The sequence below is a fragment of the Schistocerca cancellata genome, chromosome 5, assembly GCF_023864275.1.
Source record: "Schistocerca cancellata isolate TAMUIC-IGC-003103 chromosome 5, iqSchCanc2.1, whole genome shotgun sequence".
NCBI classification, from domain to species: Eukaryota; Metazoa; Arthropoda; class Insecta; order Orthoptera; family Acrididae; genus Schistocerca; species Schistocerca cancellata.
Genome location: NC_064630.1, coordinates 369,024,111 through 369,045,871, shown reverse-complemented (window position 1 = coordinate 369,045,871; position 21,761 = coordinate 369,024,111).

Below are 21,761 nucleotides of genomic sequence, written 5' to 3'. Positions count from 1 at the left end.
ACATTAAAGACAAGCAATCCTCACATTTCACAACATTATTTCTTCCACACCGTACCAGAAACATCTAAGCACACTCTTAAAAGCTCACAAATTTGGAATTACTTGTTACTTAACATGAGAAAACAAGACAACTTTTCTTCTCAGTCTTTTGCCACAACCTCTCTTACTCATTCTAGCGCCACAGACCTCTACCAGCGCTCATATCCGTAACTGTGCGACAGTCAGTTAGTGCAGTACTTCGTCGCCAAACCCATCTCGCTAGACCAGCAGGACCACTCGGTCAATGACCAAAGGTATTATCAAAACTCGGTACGCTTCAGCAGCACTGGAGCAGTTGGAGTACGTGTCACCTTGGTTGCTCACCAACATTCCTGCCCTGGCGAGTATAAATTCTGGCCTTCCAGTTGACAAGTGGCCAACGGCCTTGTCGTAGTGGCAACACTGGTTCCCATCAGATTACCGAAGTTAAGAGCTGTCGGGCTTGGCTACCACTCGAATGGATGACGATTCGGGTCTGCTTACCGCTGTTTGTAAGCAGGGCGTACACGGGCCTTGTGAGGGCAGTCAAGGATCTACACTCCTGGAAATTGAAATAAGAACACCGTGAATTCATTGTCCCAGGAAGGGGAAACTTTATTGACACATTCCTGGGGTCAGATACATCACATGATCACACTGACAGAACCACAGGCACATAGACACAGGCAACAGAGCATGCACAATGTAGGCACTAGTACAGTGTATATCCACCTTTCGCAGCAATGCAGGCTGCTATTCTCCCATGGAGACGATCGTAGAGATGATGGATGTAGTCCTGTGGAACGGCTTGCCATGCCATTTCCACCTGGCGCCTCAGTTGGACCAGCGTTCGTGCTGGACGTGCAGACCGCGTGAGACGACTCTTCATCCAGTCCCAAACATGCTCAATGGGGGACAGATCCGGAGATCTTGCTGGCCAGGGTAGTTGACTTACACCTTCTAGAGCACGTTGGGTGGCACGGGATACATGCAGACGTGCATTGTCCTGTTGGAACAGCAAGTTCCCTTGCCGGTCTAGGAATGGTACAACGATGGGTTCGATGACGGTTTGGATGTACCGTGCACTATTCAGTGTCCCCTCGACGATCACCAGTGGTGTACGGCCAGTGTAGGAGATCGCTCCCCACACCATGATGCCGGGTGTTGGCCCTGTGTGCCTCGGTCGTATGCAGTCCTGATTGTGGCGCTCACCTGCACGGCGCCAAACACGCATACGACCATCATTGGCACCAAGGCAGAAGTGACTCTCATCGCTGAAGACGACACGTCTCCATTCGTCCCTCCATTCACGCCTGTCGTGACACCACTGGAGGTGGGCTGCACGATGTTGGGGCGTGAGCGGAAGGCGGCCTAACGGTGTGCGGAACCGTAGCCCAGCTTCATGGAGACGGTTGCGAATGGTCCTCGCCGATACCCCAGGAGCAACAGTGTCCCTAATTTGCTGGGAAGTGGCGGTGCGGTCCCCTACGGCACTGCGTAGGATCCTACGGTCTTGGCGTGCATCCGTGCGTCGCTGCGGTCCGGTCCCAGGTCGACGGGCACGTGCACCTTCCGCCGACCACTGGCGACAACATGGATGTACTGTGGAGACCTCACGCCCCACGTGTTGAGCAATTCGGCGGTACGTCCACCCGGCCTCCCGCATGCCCACTATACGCCCTCGCTCAAAGTCCGTCAACTGCACATACGGTTCACGTCCACGCTGTCGCGGCATGCTACCAGTGTTAAAGACTGCGATGGAGCTCCGTATGCCACGGCAAACTGGCTGACACTGACGGCGGCGGTGCACAAATGCTGCGCAGCTAGCGCCATTCGACGGCCAACACCGCGGTTCCTGGTGTGTCCGCTGTGCCGTGCGTGTGATCATTGCTTGTACAGCCCTCTCGCAGTGTCCGGAGCAAGTATGGTGGGTCTGACACACCGGTGTCAATGTGTTCTTTTTTCCATTTCCAGGAGTGTACTTGACTGAGAAGTAGGTGGCTCCAGTCATGAAAACTGACAAACGCCGGGAGTGTGATGTGCTGACTGGTTTAACTAGTAAGTGGCATCGAATCCGCAACCTCTGTCGCCCTTCACCGGCCATCCACTGGTGTAGCTATCTCCATTTTCAGTCCTATGGGACCACATACTTGAAGGTCAAACTGCAGGATTGAGGGAATGAGGGTCATACTGAGCCCCCCGCCCCCCATCCGCTGATCCACAGGACATCTTGCGACGCCAGATGCCACCAGACAGAACCAGAAAAGAGGCTAGGGTTCGTACCCATATGATTCTGCTGCCGACACACGACATAGGGCAGACCACCAGTCCAGTTTGCTAAACATTTTCCTACGACCATCCTCAACCTCACGTGGATAGTGGGACAACAACTGATGAATACATGAGAAATTCAAATGGCTCTGAGCACTATGGGACTTAACATCTGAGGTCATCAGTCCCCATAGAACTTAGAACTACTTAAACCTAACTAAACTAAGCACATCACACACATCCATGCCCAAGGCAGGATTCGAACCCGCGACCGTAGCAGTCGCGCGGTTCCGGACTGAAGCGCCTAGAACCTCTCGGCCACGGCGGCAGGCCACATGAGAAATCTATCTACCTATTTACTTACATGTAGCCGGTTTTGGTGATCCACCCCATCGTCATCAGGCCCTATACACAGCAAATATGGCAAAATCATTAGTTATCCTAGAGAAAAAAGGGGTCAATGTCAAAGTTAATTTTTACAGAACGAACTTATGTTAATAAACAGTAAACAGAACAAACCACTTACATCGATTCACGTTACCATCGAGATCATGGAACAATAAAACAACCGCAATTTTGTTCTGTAACAATATGTCTTCTGTTAAACCCCAAAAAGCTACAACAACAGGTGTGTTGCTCAGTAAGATTAGTCAATCGTATATATTGAATCAGTCGCAAACATTTAGTGAAATGTGAACACTCGACGAATTCTATCTCACAGTAGATGCACTCAGAGTAACAATGATATGTTCATTCAAAGTTAGACTGCCTTCTTAAGAAGATCCAACCATTGTATCTAGAACAGATAAATATATGAATAAAATGAAAATTCGTAAATGGACAGTAAAAATAAAAACAACCTGAAAAATGTGGATGATACTCTAAAGTAATTGTAAACACAACCTCTCCAGCTCATGACAAATACATGAGAAATCTATGCACACAATGTAGTCATGCATAAGGTAAATTATTAAGAATAAATAACAAGTCATGGGAAGTAAGGAATAACGTATGGACAGAAAGAACTCCAGTGAACGTAAATCACAACCAACAGGAACAAAACTAATCCACAGAAGTCTCTTAATTATATCATCGGTCACAGGGTGGCCAATACACGTACACTCACACAACGCATGGTAAATAAGAAAACTATATCACAACCTGCTTTTTGTACTAAATAGGATACCACTAGCAGCCAGATGATACATACTTGACAGGAAACCTGTAGATAGCCAATTGAAATGCTGTAGGGAACTGCTGTTGAGTGGAAAGGTACTGAAACATAATGAGTTTATTAACTTTCCTAAAAATACTAATAAATTTGTTTTTAAAAGACAAAAATCCAAGAATAACATTGACCGAAATGACTATATTTCAGTAACCAACCGATGGCAAACGCCTCAAAAGGGCAACAGTACAAAATCACTCCCTTTTCTGTACAAATTATTAAATGCAGTAAAAAACAACAACATACATTTACATTATACACAGCAAAACATTTGATCAAATGCTTGTCACAAATATCAACCATCGGCTAGTAATTGTCAAAATGCGATAGCCTTCGAAGTAGACAAAAGTGGTTCAAACTTATGATGATAGAGGTGGTGGCAGAGGCGACGGCTGTAACAATAATTCCTCTGTCTCTACTAACATAGGACGGCGGTTGTCATTACCACAGTACTAGAAACCTTCATTAAAATTTTCAGTCATGGTACTCAGGCATCTCTGACGAGACCACAGTTAGCAAGAGATACCATCACCTATCCTGTAACACAGAGACAACATGTTAATTATTTAGTAAAAAAATTAAAGTATTACAAATGCATAAATTATTTAGTTTTGTTTGTAGATGCACACAATTTATTAAACAGCTCGAGCTCGTGATACTAGTCAAAGGTAACTATAGACATGCTCAGAAATAAGGTAGCTACACTCCTGGAAATTGAAATAAGAACACCGTGAATTCATTGTCCCAGGAAGGGGAAACTTTATTGACACATTCCTGGGGTCAGATACATCACATGATCACACTGACAGAACCACAGGCACATAGACACAGGCAACAGAGCATGCACAATGTCGGCACTAGTACAGTGTATATCCACCTTTCGCAGCAATGCAGGCTGCTATTCTCCCATGGAGACGATCGTAGAGATGCTGGATGTAGTCCTGTGGAACGGCTTGCCATGCCATTTCCACCTGGCGCCTCAGTTGGACCAGCGTTCGTGCTGGACGTGCTGACCGCGTGAGACGACGCTTCATCCAGTCCCAAACATGCTCAATGGGGGACAGATCCGGAGATCTTGCTGGCCAGGGTAGTTGACTTACACCTTCTAGAGCACGTTGGGTGGCACGGGATACATGCGGACGTGCATTGTCCTGTTGGAACAGCAAGTTCCCTTGCCGGTCTATGAATGGTAGAACGATGGGTTCGATGACGGTTTGGATGTACCGTGCACGATTCAGTGTCCCCTCGACGATCACCAGTGGTGTACGGCCAGTGTGGGAGATCGCTCCCCACACCATGATGCCGGGTGTTGGCCCTGTGTGCCTCGGTCGTATGCAGTCCTGATTGTGGCGCTCACCTGCACGGCGCCAAACACGCATACGACCATCATTGGCACCAAGACAGAAGCGACTCTCATCGCTGAAGACGACACGTCTCCATTCGTCCCTCCATTCACGCCTGTCGCGACACCACTGGAGGTGGGCTGCACGATGTTGGGGCGTGAGCGGAAGACGGCCTAACGGTGTGCGGGACCGTAGCCCAGCTTCATGGAGACGGTTGGGAATGGTCCTCGCCGATACCCCAGGAGCAACAGTGTCCCTAATTTGCTGGGAAGTGGCGGTGCGGTCCCCTACGGCACTGCGTAGGATCCTACGGTCTTGGCGTGAATCCGTGCGTCGCTGCGGTCCGGTCCCAGGTCGACGGGCACGTGCACCTTCCGCCGACCACTGGCGACAACATGGATGTACTGTGGAGACCTCACGCCCCACGTGTTGAGCAATTCGGCGGTACGTCCACCCGGCCTCCCGCATGCCCACTATACGTCCTCGCTCAAAGTCCGTCAACGGCACATACGGTTCACGTCCACGCTGTCGCGGCATGCTACCAGTGTTAAAGACTGCGATGGAGCTCCGTATGCCACGGCAAACTGGCTGACACTGACGGCGGCGGTGCACAAATGCTGCGCAGCTAGCGCCATTCGACGGCCAACACCGCGGTTCCTGGTGTGTCCGCTGTGCCGTGCGTGTGATCATTGCTTGTACAGCCCTCTCGCAGTGTCCGGAGCAAGTATGGTGGGTCTGACACACCGGTGTCAATGTGTTCCTTTTTCCATTTCCAGGAGTGTATAAACCTTAGTAGAAAGTTGTAATCCACTTGGAGGAAAGGATTCTCAACAGTAATAAAGATAAGGAAATATTTATTGGTCTTTGAACATCATGTGATGCAGTAACATCATGTTTTACATTCAGGAACTTTCTGCATTGGTATATTATGTGCTTACAAACAGTATTCTTGCCCAATCAGACTGATTAAATAGGAAAACAAAAAGATGGCTCTGAGCACTATGGGACTTAACATCTGAGGTCATCAGTCCCCTAGACTTAGTACGACTTAAACCTAACTAACCTAATAACAGCACACACATCCATGCCCGAGGCGGGATTCGAACCTGCGACCGTAGCAGCAGCGCGGTTCCGGACTGAAGCGCCTAGAACTTGTTATTTCCAGTGTATCACGGAAAGCAGTGTTTAGAAATCGCATCGCAGCCTATCGTCTTTGCTTCTTTAACGCACTTTTTCCCGGAAGACAGTGCATATGTGACTGTATCGTTCCTTGTGTAAGACCGTAAATACTTTAACAGACGTGTGGTAAAACGCAGCTACAGCTCCATCACAGTGAACTAGTTATCCAGTTGGCGCCACAGCACAACAATGATTAAAGTGAAGGAACGTAGTACAGGTCCACAGTCGAACCTGATGCGCTACTTGCTGAACATAATAGCACGATCCCTTCGCACCACCTGCTCGTTTAGAGCGGACATCACGGACTTGGCTTGTGAAGTGAGACTAGGTTCAACTTCAAATACGTTATCACCAACAGTCGTTCTCGTAAACAGATCAACCTTTTTGTAATTTTGTACTGTTTTACACACTGAAGACGTATGTATGAACCTCCTTTTCCGCCTCAGAATCGTTACGTATCATCAGCTTGGATCATGACTTCAAGCAGGTCTGAGTTTACACGAATCACGAACAGGCTGCGATCACAGATTCTACATCTACATCCATACTCCGCAAGCCACCTAACGGTGTGTGGCGGAGGGTACCTTGAGTACCTCTATCGGTTCTCCTTTCTATTCCAGTCTCGTATTGTTCGTAGAAAGAAGGATTGTCGGTATGCTTCCGTGTTGGCTCTAACCTCTCTGATTTTATCCTCATGGTCTCTTCGCGAGATATACGTAGGAGGGAGCAATATACTGCTTGACTCTTCGGTAAAGGTATGTTCTCGAAACTTTAACAAAAGCCCGTACCGAGCTACTGAGCGTCTCTCCTGCAGAGTCTTCCACTGGAGTTTATCTGTCATCTCCGTAACGCCTTCGCGATTACTAAATGATCCTGTAACGAAGCGCGCTGCTCTCCGTTGGATCTTCTCTATCTCTTCTATCAACCCTACCTGGTACGGATCCCACGCTGCTGAGCAGTATTCGAGCAGTGGTCGAAAAAGAGTACTGTAACCTACTTCCTTTGTTTTCGGATTTATTTCCTTAGGATTCTTCCAATGAATCTCAGTCTGGCATCTGCTTTACCAACGATCAACTTTATATGATCATTCCATTTTAAATCACTCCTAATGCATAGTCCCAGATAATTTATGGAATTAACTGCTTCCAGTTGCTGACCTGCTATTTTGTAGCTAAATGATAAGGGATCTATCTTTCTATATATTCGCAGCACATTACACTTGTCTACATTGAGATTCAATTGCCATTCCCTGCACCATGCGTCAATTCGCTGCAGATCCTCCTGCATTTCAGTACAATTTTCCATTGTTACAACCTCTCGATACACCACAGCATCATCTGCAAAAAGCCTCAGTGAACTTCCGATGTCATCTACCAGGTCATTCATGTATATTGTGAATAGCATTTCCAGGAGTGTATATTCAACAATTTTCACTGACTATCAAGTACGAGGGCTGTTTAGTAAAGAATGATCATATATACATTATTTTTGACAACATACCTTTACTCATCCTCATAATTTTGATGGTACTTCTCAAAGTAGACTCCCATGAATGCGATGCACTTGTCCCAGCGTTTCTGCCAGTCTTCAAATACATGCTGGAAACCATTTTTTGAGAAGTCCTTCAAAATCGCCACCGCAGTCTTCACCACTGCTTCCGATGATTGATAATGCCTCCCACGAAGGCGTTTCTTCATCTTAGGGAATAGAAAAAAGTTTTATGGGGCTAAATCCGGACTATAGGGAGGGTGAGGGATGCACTTCAAGTTGATTTTTGCAAGATATTCAGCAACAACATTGGGAATAAGCAGTAGCGCATCATCGTAGTGCAGCATCCAGCCTGCTTCACGGAAATGTGGTCTTTTGCGCCTAATATGGGCTTGCAATGTTTTCAAGACATCTCTGTAATATTTCCCAGTTACTGATGTGTGTGCAGGTATAACATACTGATAAACGATTTCATGAATATCAAAGAATTAGATGACCATAACTTTCACAGCAGAAGTAACCAATTTTGCTTTTTTGGGGGTTCGTGATGAAGATTTCCACACTGAGCTTTGTTGTTTGCTCTCAGGATCAAAATGATGAAGCCAAGTTTCATCAGCAGTGATTACATTTGAAAGAAACTCCGGATCTTCTTCTAACATCAACTTTAACTGCATGCAGACCTGCACCCAAATGTCCTTTTGTTCGGGAATCAACAGTCTTGGAACCCATCTTGCACAAACACGTGTCATGTGTAATTTTTCTGTCACCAACGTGAAGGTGGTACCCAATAATATGTCCAGTATTTCATAAAGTGATCTTAAGGTAATCCGTCGCTCCTCTCCCACAATGACAGCAGCAGTGTTGATGTTTTCTTCCGTAAGAGCAGTAACTGGAGCATCGGATCCACTTTCCTTTGAAATTTATTGTCTCCTCTCTTTAAACATTTTAAACCACCTTCGAGCTGTGCTGTAGGGAAGAACACTCTCTCCATAGGCCTCCTGTTACATTGTATAGGCCTCAGCTGAAGATTTGATGAGACGAAAGCAGAATTTTAAAGCCGCATTTTGTTCCTCACGTCTTACCTCCAGCGTCTTACCTCTGAACATGTCTGACCTTGCCTGCCTCTCACAAGCGGGAACCAGGAGTCCCAACAATGAAACTACTACGGCGTGTTTATTGTACATTAAGCTAACAGAAAATCATAAGATTAAATTTTAGCGCCAGAAATTATGACCATAAAAATTATAATAATTCTTTATTCAACAGCCCTCGTACAATACGTAAGTCAGAAGAATTACATCTGCATTCTATACCCTTAGATTCTAAAATCATTTTGGATAGTGACAGCCACAAGGCCACACACACTGACAGAACTGGACTCAAATAGTACCAGGCAAAAGCTTCATAAATAACACATTTATATACATAACAACGGGCAGCCAGGATACGGAGTCAAAATGCACACTAATCGGATGCTCACTTGCTTAGAGAACGCCGAGAGAAGGATGCAACAAAGATTACTCGTAGTCGGAAACCCACCGGTATCATACAGCACACACCATCGTGTCCAATACTTGCAAAGGTCAGAACTGACTCCAACCCGGCACCACAATGGACACAAACTGCTTACAACTTCAATAGCAGAGGACACGCCGAATACTGTGCGTCCTGCCGAAGTAGCCTTTAAGGAGCAATTTTCATGGCTGCGACCAACACTCGGCCACGCTAAACCCGCAAAGGCACCACTCTTGCCAATGGGCCACAGCAGACCTTGGCCACAACAACACGCCGCCTCCCTTCGCCCGTGTCACACACTCCTCCTCTAGTTTCCTTTTCCTTTATTAATTTTAGACTCTCCCTCATTTGGGGAGAGAAAAGTTAAACAAAGAATATAAAAATGCGATAAAATGGTGACTTTGTTAATAACAGTAAAATGTTGCGGAATTGAAAATACAAAACACGGCGTTGACGATGCGGATGAAGACACACAGGAAGGAGACGTGCACAATTAAAAAACACGGCAACAGTCTGGTTTCTGTTCACACGAGATAAAAACACAACTAGCGATAGTATGGTGGCTGCTCGCAGCACTGACAGAGGATGCACAACACTGAACACTCACTTAAAACAGCACTGCAGAGGCGACACTGCGGCAGACGGGGAGGGGGGGGGGGAGGGCCCGAATCGATGAAGGGGAAAAAGGGGGGAGGAGAGGAAAGGAAAAAAAGGGGGAGCCGATAGCCGATGGAGGGAGGGGGACATAGAAAATGGACAGGAGAGCAAAAGCACTCAGGGGATAGAATGGAGGCAGAGAGAAGGTAGGTGGGGAAAAAACAGGATGGAAGGGAGGGGGAGAGGGAGCCCAGGAAAAGGACTGAGGATGGGAGGGGCAGGTGAGAATCAGAGTTGATAGGAGGGATAAATGGAGGGAGAGAGGGCATCATCCGGGAGGGGGAGTCGACAGAAGCCAGCTTGGGAAAGGAGATGAAGGGTGTAGACTTGTAGGGTAGGGAGGACTCAACGGTGACGGCACGGCAGAGGGCGGGGGTTGGAAAGGAGAGGAGCAACCAAGGGATGAGGGGAATCAAGGTGGCTGGAGGTATAGAGGACGCACATAAGTTCAAGGAATAGGAGCAGATGGGGGAAAGGAATCAGGTCGTAGAGGATCCGCGTGGGGACGGTAGGCGTATACGGAAGGCGAGGTGGAGTGCATGGCGCTCTAGGATCTGGAGGGACCTCCTCTATGTCGCTGCAGCCCTGAACTACCGTCTCCTCCGACCTGCCCTCTACTGGCGACAGTCACGCTCCATGTGCCCTTGCGCCCAGAGGGATTCCAAATGCGCAGGAATTAAGCGAAATTAAACGCGGGCGCACGGCACACCATCTATGTAGCAGTTGCAAAACAATGAACACACATACAACGGCTTTCAGTTGCATCGTCGGGGTCATGTACTGAAAAAGTATACGCAATAATGAGCAAATCTCGCAATGAGGAACTGAATGACCCAAGGTAATTGTACATCATTTCTGGCTGGCGAAAAAACTAAACGGCCCTAGCACACTTATGTCATACAAGGAACAATAGGCATTGAAATGGCATTTGGTGGATAGTAAATGCAACTTATAAGAAGATAACAACGAAGTACAGTAGAGGTCTGTAATGAAACCTGCTTTGTGAATAATATATAAATTATCATAGTTGTAATTGTAAAACGATAGATCTCGTGTGATTAACTCCACTGTTAGGATTGCAGGAGGATGGTGCAGATTATCTTAAAGATTCCCAACACTTAGTAAAAAATGATATTTATTGAATATGAATAAATACTCAAATGAGGTTTCTTCTACTAAAATGTATAGCACAATTATTAAAAGTCCTCTAAAATATTGAAGTCCTGTCACTGTACCTCTGGCTTACGATGCCTACAGAGCAGACGACGGACAAACACTGCAGCTTGTAGACTCGGTGGTAACTGGAGACTGTACACGATTCGGCGCACTGAAGAGAACTCCCCACCGTAGCTCAGTGCTCCGATATTTAACGAGACATCGACCAATCGCTTTCCACACAAGTGAAGCCCATGGGTTCGCAGCTGTGGCTCCTGGTGGACCTCTGTATATCTTATAACGCCAACCCATACAGGTGCTGTGCTAAGAGAGTTTGGAGCGTAGCTTATCGATTGAGGTGCGGCGCTCTCTGGAGTCGTAAGTACAGTCACTACACTTGCCATCCCTCAAGTATACTAAAATAAGACTGTCTACTCACATGGAATCGAGTAACATGTTACATCGCAAAAATAGGCTGCTACTCCACCAAGATGCTGTAGTGGAAATCTTACGCATACCTCCGGCAGCCAGTGCAACACACAGTAATATAACGTCTGTAGGTACACCGTACATATCTCATAAACCTATTGATAGAAATTAAGTACCCAGAACAACAAAAATAACCGCACATGGAATACTGTGTTAATTTTTAGCGATGGGACAACTTTGGACATGTGCCTACACCTCTTTTGGGAAATAGTGGTCCTATAACCAACTGCACACAGTCATGAAAGGGAATAAAAATCAGCGGCCATAGACTGAATCCGAGATAACAAGATATAGAAGTCAAAGACATAAGGAATGCCGGAACACGACGGCAAATAGGAAGCCAAACACCCCACTTCGTGGTTTCGACGTCCACCCCTAACGAACGAGATGTGGGCACGAGTCTTCTAAAGTAAGTTGTTGTAAATAAATAAACGGACCAGCTGCCTTCCGGGTGAACGTGACTGGAACTGCCTCATCTACCCACTGGAGAAGAAAAGCGGCTACATTATTAATTTGCAAAGAGGTGATAAAAGTCATGTGATACCTCATAATATCGTGTCGGACCTCCTTTTGCCCGTCCTAGTGCACCAAATCTATGTGGTGTGGTTCCAGAAAGTTTTTGGAACTTCCTTGCAGAAATATTGAGCCATGCTGAATGTATGCCCGTTCTCAATTACAAAAGCGTTGCTGGTTTCAGCGTTTTTATGCACAAACTGACCTCTCGATTATATCCCATAAATGTTCCATGGGATTCACATCCAGCGACCTGGGTGGCTAAATCATTCTTTCGCCTTGTCGAGAATATTTTTTAAACAAATCGCGAACAATTGTAGCTCACTGACATGGCGCATTTTCATCCATAAAAAGGCCATTGGTGAATGGCTGAAAATGGTCTCCCACTACACGAACATAAGCATTTCCAGTCAATGATTGTTACATGATGGATGAGAGGACCAAGCGTATTTCATGTAAACAAAGCCCGTTACCATTAGGGAGTCATCACCAGCTTGCACAGTGTGTTGTTCATAGCTTGGGTCCATGGCTTTGCGGGGTCTGCAACACTTTTGAACCCTACCATCGGCTCTTGCTAGCTGACATCGGGCCTCATCTGACCAGGCTCCGATTTACCAATCGTCTAGTGTCAAACCGATATGGTCACGCGCTCAGGACAGGCGCTGCAGGCGACTTTGTGCTACTGGCAAAGGCATTCGCGTCGGTCGTCCGCTGCCATAGCCCATTAGAGCCAAATTTCGCCGCACTGTCCTAACGCATACGTTCGTCGTACATCCCACAATGATTTCTGCGGTTATTTCACGCAGTGTTGCTTGTCTGTTAGCACTGACAAATCCACGCAAACGCCACTGCTCTCTGTCATTAAGTGAGGACCTGCCTTGGGCATGGATGTCTGTGGTGTCCTTAGGTTAGTTAGGTTTAAGTAGTTCTAAGTCTATGGGACTGATGACCTCAGATGTTAAGTCCCATGCGTGGAGCCATTTGATTTTTGGAAACCTTTCCACATGAACCACATAAGTACAAATGACAGCTCCGCCAATATACTGCCCATTTATACCATGTGTACGTAATACTACCGCCATATGTAAATGTAAATATCGCTATCCCATGACTTTTGTCATCCCAGTGTATTGTAATCTGGGTAGGCAGCCCGTATAAATTGCTGGTAGGACGCTACATCCCGCTTATCGCTGCCAAGGGTTTTATTTTCGCGGTTGCACTTTCATCGTTTACGTCATTATCAAGTCCTACAAAAATCATTATATTTCTGGAAGTGCATTTGTATTATTTTAGGTGCTTGATAATGGTGTATACTCTAAAACTGCAATCACAAAAGTGAAACCCTTGGCATCAATAAGCGAAATGTGACGTCCTTTCAACTCTTTTGATTAATTATCCAGGATCCTTTACTCTTCTCTTCTTCACTTCCCGTTTCTTCTTCACTGTCTCTCTTTCTGCTTCTCTCTTTTAATGTTCTTTAATACTTCGTGTTCTTCAATTAAGGTTGTTAAAATGCCCGTGTCATGAATCGCCGTTAATTGTTATGGAGTGTGGTAAAGAGGTTTGTTGCAGCGTGTAAAGTGTCTGATGAAGAAGCTATTACTAGGCAACAAATGTACGCTGTCGGGCAAATAAAATTATGTTCCGAAAGAGAAGCACAAAATTTTGTGTCACACTTGTCATAAAGAGGTAAACGGCTATTACAGCTAATACAACTATCTTAATGCTTTATTCTGCCATTTTTGCACCCAGCACTACGGGGCTGTACGTACTCGAAACACCATATCAAAGACGAACTTGCTGTGCTTGTGATATGTAGCTACTAATAATAACTGGAAAACATTCCTAATTAATATTATGCTGCATGTTTCTAATAGAAAAATCTTCGGACAATAGGCAGGGAATACAAAGAGCGATGTGTATAATGTCGTAACGAAAGCTTCTACGTTCCGTATGATGGTGCTCGTCTTAGCCAATACAGTCCATGAATGAAGTAATGATAAGACTAAGCCTTATAACTCCTAACATTTCTCGTCACATCACCACTGTTGTCTATTGCATTATTTAACTGCAGCTAACCGACCTTACGACGTTGAAACTAGAGACCACGTATCATTTGACAGTATGAGATGTGGAACTATACTGTATGCAAGAGTTGTAAGACAGGAGTGCACCGCTAATTTATGCAGAAAGAAATCTCTCATTAATGCCAATTTCACTATAAAGCAGCTACATAGAGAAGCGTGTAACAATCCTTGGATTGGTATTGAATGGGAATATTTCATCTTCTTGTAAAATTTGATTATTTTAACATATCAAATTGATAAGGACAAATGTTGATTTCTTATGAATGGGTGACTCAGAACGTTAGCCGTCACAATTCAAAATCGAGCTAAGGTTAACTGCAGTCTCCTGAAACAGTTTCCTACTGTTTATTAATTCGTGCATTTAGTTACCGTTCAAAGAATGACGTTTATACTTATCTAGTATGATTCCGGTACGTAGGTCTGACTAATCGTCAATGAAGTCACATCTCGTGGCGCTGAAGTCGACCCCTCTACCCACTTCTGTCGTCTATCCAAGATAGACGACGTAGAGATCTTTCCCTACGTAAAAATGACAGGAATTCGCAAACTTGTCAGAGAATTCGCAAATTACTTCAAGTTAAAAGGTGAGAAATTTGTATTAACCTCCTACGCCAAATATAAGAAATTCAAGATAGTAACAACAGATCACTTGTTATAATGGCAGGAAAACTGAGAGATATGCGTACTATAATTTAAAATTAACACCGTACCCATTATGCGATGAGTTCTACTCCAGTCCCATGATGTAAGAAGTTGTAGACGTCGTTTAAGTAGAAGATATGTTCCGTAAACAAAAACCTAGCTGGTTCTCAATGCTTACTGTTTTTTTGCAATCCTGTGTGACATGCGCTCTTTAAGTTGCGTCGCAGTACTCACTGCTCACGAGATTTTCAGTAAAAATGAACTAGAGAAGCGGGCTAACTCTACAGTGTATTCAAAGTAAAAGTGTATAGGAATTTGATCAGACACTCGTGCGATGTGTTCTATTACCGCAGGTGCTTATTTCCGTATCATCCGTTTGTGAGTTTTTGCGGCAGGCGAACAGTCAGAAGTGAAAGCATCGTCATACATGAATGCGCCTTAAACGAAGAATTCAGTCGTGCTTCTTGCTGGGGCTATTATTTGTAACAGTCTGGATTGATGATGGTAAACCAGACACATTGTGCGAGTTGCCCATTACGACATTCTGAAACGTTACACATAGCGATCTTCTAGTCCGAGATTAATGCGTCCCTTGCAATTCTGCATCTGTTGCAGACTGAATCATCATAGTTGAAGATTACGTCTAGCACGCGTTTGCAGCGTCACTAAATCTTACAGGATGTACTAGGATGTACTATAGCAGTGAGTCTATGGTTTAAAAAAAATCTGGCAATCTTATCTTTAACCTAGCTTATACCAATGAAATATTCATGCTTCCTTCATGTTATTTTCGTCCCACGTATAGATAAAGTTTATATCGTGGTATTCTGTCATTCTGAAGTATTCACACTGTAGCTGCAGATGTAAAATCCACGTTAATGCCGCGGATAGGTCTGGAACCCGTGACGTGTCCTTTACGAGACAATTAAGCTGTTCCAAGGACACAGAAGAGGATAAGTCGACGAATGGTAGTCCAACTGTCCGAATAAATTTCAGTGCTTGTAGCGATCAATTGGCAAATGTATGAGTGAGTGGGTATGATATACAAGGGTCACTCGCCAATTGTCCTCTCATTGTTCCCAACGAAAATAAAGTATGTAGGCTAGTCTAAACGATCTGACAGAAAGTACCCCAGCAGAACCGAACGTTTCTCCTTTTCGCTTTAACTACAGATCTTGCTACGTCGTGGTAGTTTCACAAAATTTTAAATGTGTGGAAGTTATTTCGTCAGAATATTTAGATTTTAGTATGTTCATCCAGCCATTAACAGTCACAGCATGTTGATTTATTATTTAAATTTTATTGATGTATCACTATGAGATGTTAACAGTATAAAGACATTACTTATTATAAGTATATGCCGAACAATGAAGTAGTCTTATTAAGAACAGAAATACAAAGTATTAATCTTCCACAATATTTCTTTTATATTTCGTTGTGCACTGGCATGATTTGTAGAGCATAACCAGACAACTTAAGACTGAACAGAAAGTTCTCAAGACATCAGAGACGGCTTCTATCTGTATAAAGATTGTTGCTTCCAAAGATATGTGACCGTTTTACGACTGTATACAGCAAAAACACAAACAGTAATGCTTCAGTTTCATAGCGCAAAAAACAAGAAATATTCTGTAATGATGCACTGCATGTTTCAAACTCTACAGATACGAGTAAAACATACTGTACTGTACAAGTTATAAAGATACTTGTTAAGGTGTAGTATACACAAAATACTAGTAAACCATTTTGCTGGTTAAAGTCAAGGGTGATTTCCTTATTTAAAATTCGGCATTCTTGAAAATCAAATTTTGTACAGATAAGTTTATGACACGTTTTGCAAACTACTGACGTTTTATGGATGTTGGGGCCGGTTTCTATTGCGACAACTGTTCGATTTGCTTCTTGGTGGATATATATAGGGTTTGCTACGGCAAGTGAATCGTTTAGCACTGCGTTATGAAATAAGTCGCATTGACAAGGGCGCAGGGGTGTCTCAATTGCCACTTGAAAAACTCTCGAATATCGTTTCCTCTTTCATTCACGTTCTTATTTCATTTCTGAAGACTTCTGAATTTTAAATAATGGAATTACAAACGACATTACCATCTAAAAACATATTTTTGTATATAGTAGAGAGATGGTAATCAGTATCTGTACACCGTAAGAAGAACAATACCTCCAGGTCAGTCATTGTTCTCAGGGCTTTATATGCTCAGCCTTAGGGTTTGAAAGATTCAGTACATCATTACAGAGTTTTTCTTGTTTTGTAGCCATGTAAAATAGAAGCACTACATTTTTCTTTTCTTGTATATATAGTTGTAAAATGGTCACCTATATTTAGAAACAGCAACCTATATATAGGTCTCTGATACTGTGTGGACTGTCCGTTCAGTCTTAAGTTGCCTGATGACGTCCAAAAAACCTAAAGCCAGTTCATAACGATATATAAAATAAACATTGTGGAACATTAATACTGCCTATTTTAATTCTTAATACAATCTATGCTCTTCAAAGTACCTACGGTATAATCCAAAAAAGTTGATTAATTAGTCTCCGTAATCTAATGAATATCCAATTAATCAACTTTATCTAATGATATTTATGACTTTAATGCGTGTTACAATTAAAATTTAGGTAGTAATTAACGAAATCCTCGCGTCAATGACATTAAGACGCTATTAATTTTAACATACAGTTCTAATCGAAAAAGAGATTATATGAGTTTACATGTGTTAATCGCTAACTTATGTCGTTACATAAGGCACAAATTCTCTCTTTTGATTCTTTAATAGTGTTGTTATGTTTTTGTCCTATGGTGTTTGTATCTTTTCGATATGGGCACCACTGCAGCACTCTTGCGATATTTTCGATGATGAGTGTCATATTAACCGAAACTTATCCTTGACTGCCATAGTTTATCTGATTTGCGATCTGTAGCATCATTACTGCCTAGAAATCGCACTCAACATCCCAAACATTAGCATTAATTGTAAATTCTATCGTTTCCAATTGCTGGAACAAAACGTGCTGACATGAGCATCTTCGTGAGCAGCAGACTTTAAACTGCCGTTTAGTGACACTGATTTAGCTTTTTCCCGTTTACCCTAAATCACATAAGGATGTGTCGTCGTCTAACGGATATTTATTATCCTCCAATACATTTTCGGTTTCATCGTGTCCCATACTTAGACGAGAACAGTATGTAGTTGTGCTAACACACTTCAGTTAATCGATTCCTTGGCCTTCTGATCAGAATGCGACACATCTTTTACAGACCCCAGCAGCTGCTTCTTTATGTGCAGTTAACGCTGATTTTAAGATACATTGTATATTTATATGTTCCTTTCCAGAGCTATCAACGTTGTCTTTATGCTACGTCAGGTAGGATCGCACCGTAGTTAGTGCACTTGGAAACACAAGGAATATAACAGAAGTAAATGAGAAAGAAACAGGAAAAAATTTCTTGAACAAAATAAACCTTATAATGTCTGCCTGTGAAACAGACGTTTGAAAGAAGTTTCAAAAAACTGTACATAAGGAGCATATTTCTATTTTCAAGACGGAAAATAGATAGCCGAAAAAAGACAATAAAGATTTTATTGGCATTTGAAGAGTTTACGGAGGATGTTAAAAACTCAACATGAAAATATGTTCTACAGATCTCTCGGTGAAGGAAGTGCTTGGAAATTCGTAAGAGATGGAATGAGATGGTGGTGTGACATGTGCCAATGAAATGCATATTGTATTTAAGTCAGGAATGCCTTTAGCAGTAGAGATGAGAAGCACGCATACAACTGGAAAGTGACGAGGAATCGGAAAAAAGTTGTTTTTGTGCTAGTTTATCCAGATAATTAACAGAAGAACAAAAATGGAGCAATTTTATGTCTTACATAAAACTGAAATTCTTTGGATATCCAGTACGCCTAGATGGTGGAGGAAAAGTGTGTAGTACTTCCCTGTAATTGAACTGGTGACCCCTGCTTCACATTATACACGTTAAGAGATGCCAGTTACGCAGCTCATGCGTCATAGAAACTAATTCCATGCGGAAACTTCCTCATTTTCATCGCTGTCCTCTACTACGCACAATTGGCATGCTCGTTCACTGCTGCACTATGTTGTCAAAACAGATAAATAACAAAGAAATATGTTCTTACCGCCCGTGTCCTATGATTCTGCATTTAAACATTACCCGACTTTACTTATGCTAATGAGTAGAACTGTATTTTTCCTTAGATTGGGAGCTCTGGGAATTACCTGCTGGTATTTTAGGTGAATGTTTTAAGGAGTTTTGATGGGATTAAAATTTAATACTACTTGTAAAACAAGCTTATTAAGGTATGAATGGTATGACTGCTGAATTTTATTAGATTTTATTAATCATCTTCAAAAGTGTTAAAAAAACTTACCATAAACAGTCGTATTTGTTAATGACACAATTACATTGGTCATAAACGCAAACGCAGATATGCTAGACGACTAGCCGAAATCTACATGATAACTGAACAAAGCTGAAACTGATTCTCAGCGAACAGCTTAAATCTCAGTATCATGTGGACGCACGCGAGAGTAATTCAGATGAACACAGGTCTTTTATTGTTCCAGCACCAGACATTATCTGAGAAACTTTCTGTCAAATTGCTAAGAGTAATATTTATTCAGTCTACAATAAAAAATAAATTAATTAATAAACTAAGGATGAAATATAGGTAAGCAGATTTGGAAATCAGGCGTTTATTTCACTGTGTTTGGTTGACGCTAATGGTCCCATCTTAATGAACATACTTCAATGGCCTGATTTCTGTGATCCTATTTTACAAGTTAATACAAAAAAATTATGAATAAAAGTCCATCATCTAACCATATCTTATTTTTTATTGTCCTTTTACTATTTCAGGTAGAAAGCTGCATCTTCAGGGTTCACAAATTTAGTTTAATGTCTTTATCATGACTGAAGGGAGTAATAACAATACTATGTAAAGTAAATAACAGTGTTATCTTGCCGAGACTATTTCTTACCGACGAGTTTACTCCTTAATAATGCTTATGGAGACTTCCAATTTATCAGTGATTTACACAGAACACAGTACAATGCATGAAAACCATGATGATGTTAGCCTTGCCTCCTGGCACAGGACTCAGTGTTACACATGTTCCGCAGTGGTGTTTAACAAAATTCTAGAAGACGTAAGGCCCCAGAATAGAGAGCTCCTGCAGTTTGAAAACAAAATTAACAATGTACTAAATGGGTCACTTCTTAAATTTACATCCTCGCTGTCTAGATTTGATGAAAGAATTAGCTGAGTATGTAAGACAAGTATCAGCATTTCATGTCACAGAAATCGCATAAAAACCTTATCACACTCTAAATGTAGTAACAGGAAAAAGAAAGAAATGAGTTCAGTTAAGTAACAGATAAATAACTAATTTTCGCTTTTTAAGACGTATGAACTATTATTGAGAGATTATGAGGAATCTGACTGGGCTGTTAAATTAAATAAAAATGTTGGTTATGAATCGTTGAGACTTTATTAAGTGTTAATGAATACATCCACACGTGCATCGACATACACTGTGGTGATAACTCATGGGATACCTACTAATATCGTGTAGGACCTTTCTTTGCCCTACGTGGCATGGACTCAAAATGTGGTTGGAAGTCCCCTGCAGAAATATTGAGCCATGTTACCTCTGTAACCGTCCATAATTGCGAAAGTGTTGGCGGTGCAAGATTTTGTGGACGAACTTACCTCTCGATTATGTCCCACAAATGTTCGATGGGATTCATGTGGGGCGAACTCGTGGTTACATCATTCGCTCGAACTGTCCAGGATATTCTCCAGACCAGTCGCGTATGATTGTACCCCGGTGAGATGGCGCATTGTCGTCCATAAACATTCCACCGTTGTGTAGTCTACAGGTAACCGAACATAGCCATCTCTAGTCAGCGATCGGTTCAGATGGACCAGAGAACCCAGTCCACTTCACGTATCACAGCACACATCATTATGGAGCCATCACCAGCTCGAGCAGTGCCTTATTGACAACTCGGATCCATGATTTCCTGGGGTCTGCGCCACAGCCGAACCCTACCATCAGCTCCTAGAACTGAAACTGGGACTCATCTGAACAGGCCACAGGTTCCGACTTGTCTAGGGTCCAACCGACAGGGCCACGACCCTAGAAGAGGCGCCGCAGGCGATGTCGCGCTGTTAGAAAAGGCGCTCGCATCAGTCGTCAGCTGCCATAGCCTATTAACGTCAAACATTGCAGCACTGTCCTAACATATACGTTAGTCGTACGTCTCACATTGATTTCCGCTGTTATTTCACGCGGTGTTGCTTGTCTGTTAGCACTGACAATTCTACGCAAACGCCGCTACTCTCTGTCGTTAAACAACGGCTGTCGGTCACTGCTTTATCCGTGATGAGAAGTAAGGCCTGAAATGTTATATTCCCGGCACATTCTTGACACTGGGATCTCGGAATATTGGGTTCCCTAACGATTTTGCCGGCCGAAGTGGCCGTGCGGTTAAAGGCGCTGCAGTCTGGAACCGCAAGACCGCTACGGTCGCAGGTTCGAATCCTGCCTCGGGCATGGATGTTTGTGATGTCCTTAGGTTAGTTAGGTTTAACTAGTTCTAAGTTCTAGGGGACTAATGACCTCAGCAGTTGAGTCCCATAGTGCTCAGAGCCATTTTTTGAGCCTAACGATTTCCGAAATGGTATGTCCCATGCGTCTAGCTCCAAGTATCATCTCGCGTTCATAATCTGTTAATTCGTGCGGCCATAATCCAGCCGGGAACCTTTTCTCATGAATCACCTGTGAAAAAATCACAGCTTCACCAGTGCATTGCCCTTTCACATCTTCTGAACGCGATACTACCTTTATCTGTATATGTTCTTATCGCTGGCCCACGGTATTTGTAACCTCAGAGTACAAGCATCCGAAATTATGGAACAGGTCGTTGCAGATCACACTTAATACAATTATGAATCGTGTCTTTTCTTCCTTCGTTGGTAGCTGGATTTCAGGGCCGGCCGTAGTGGCCGAGCGGTTCTAGGCGCTTCAATCTGGAACCGCGCGACCGCCACGGTCGGAGGTTCGAATCCTGCCTCGGGCATGGATGTGTGTGATGTCCTTAGGTTAGTTAGGTTTAAGTAGTTCTAAGTTCTA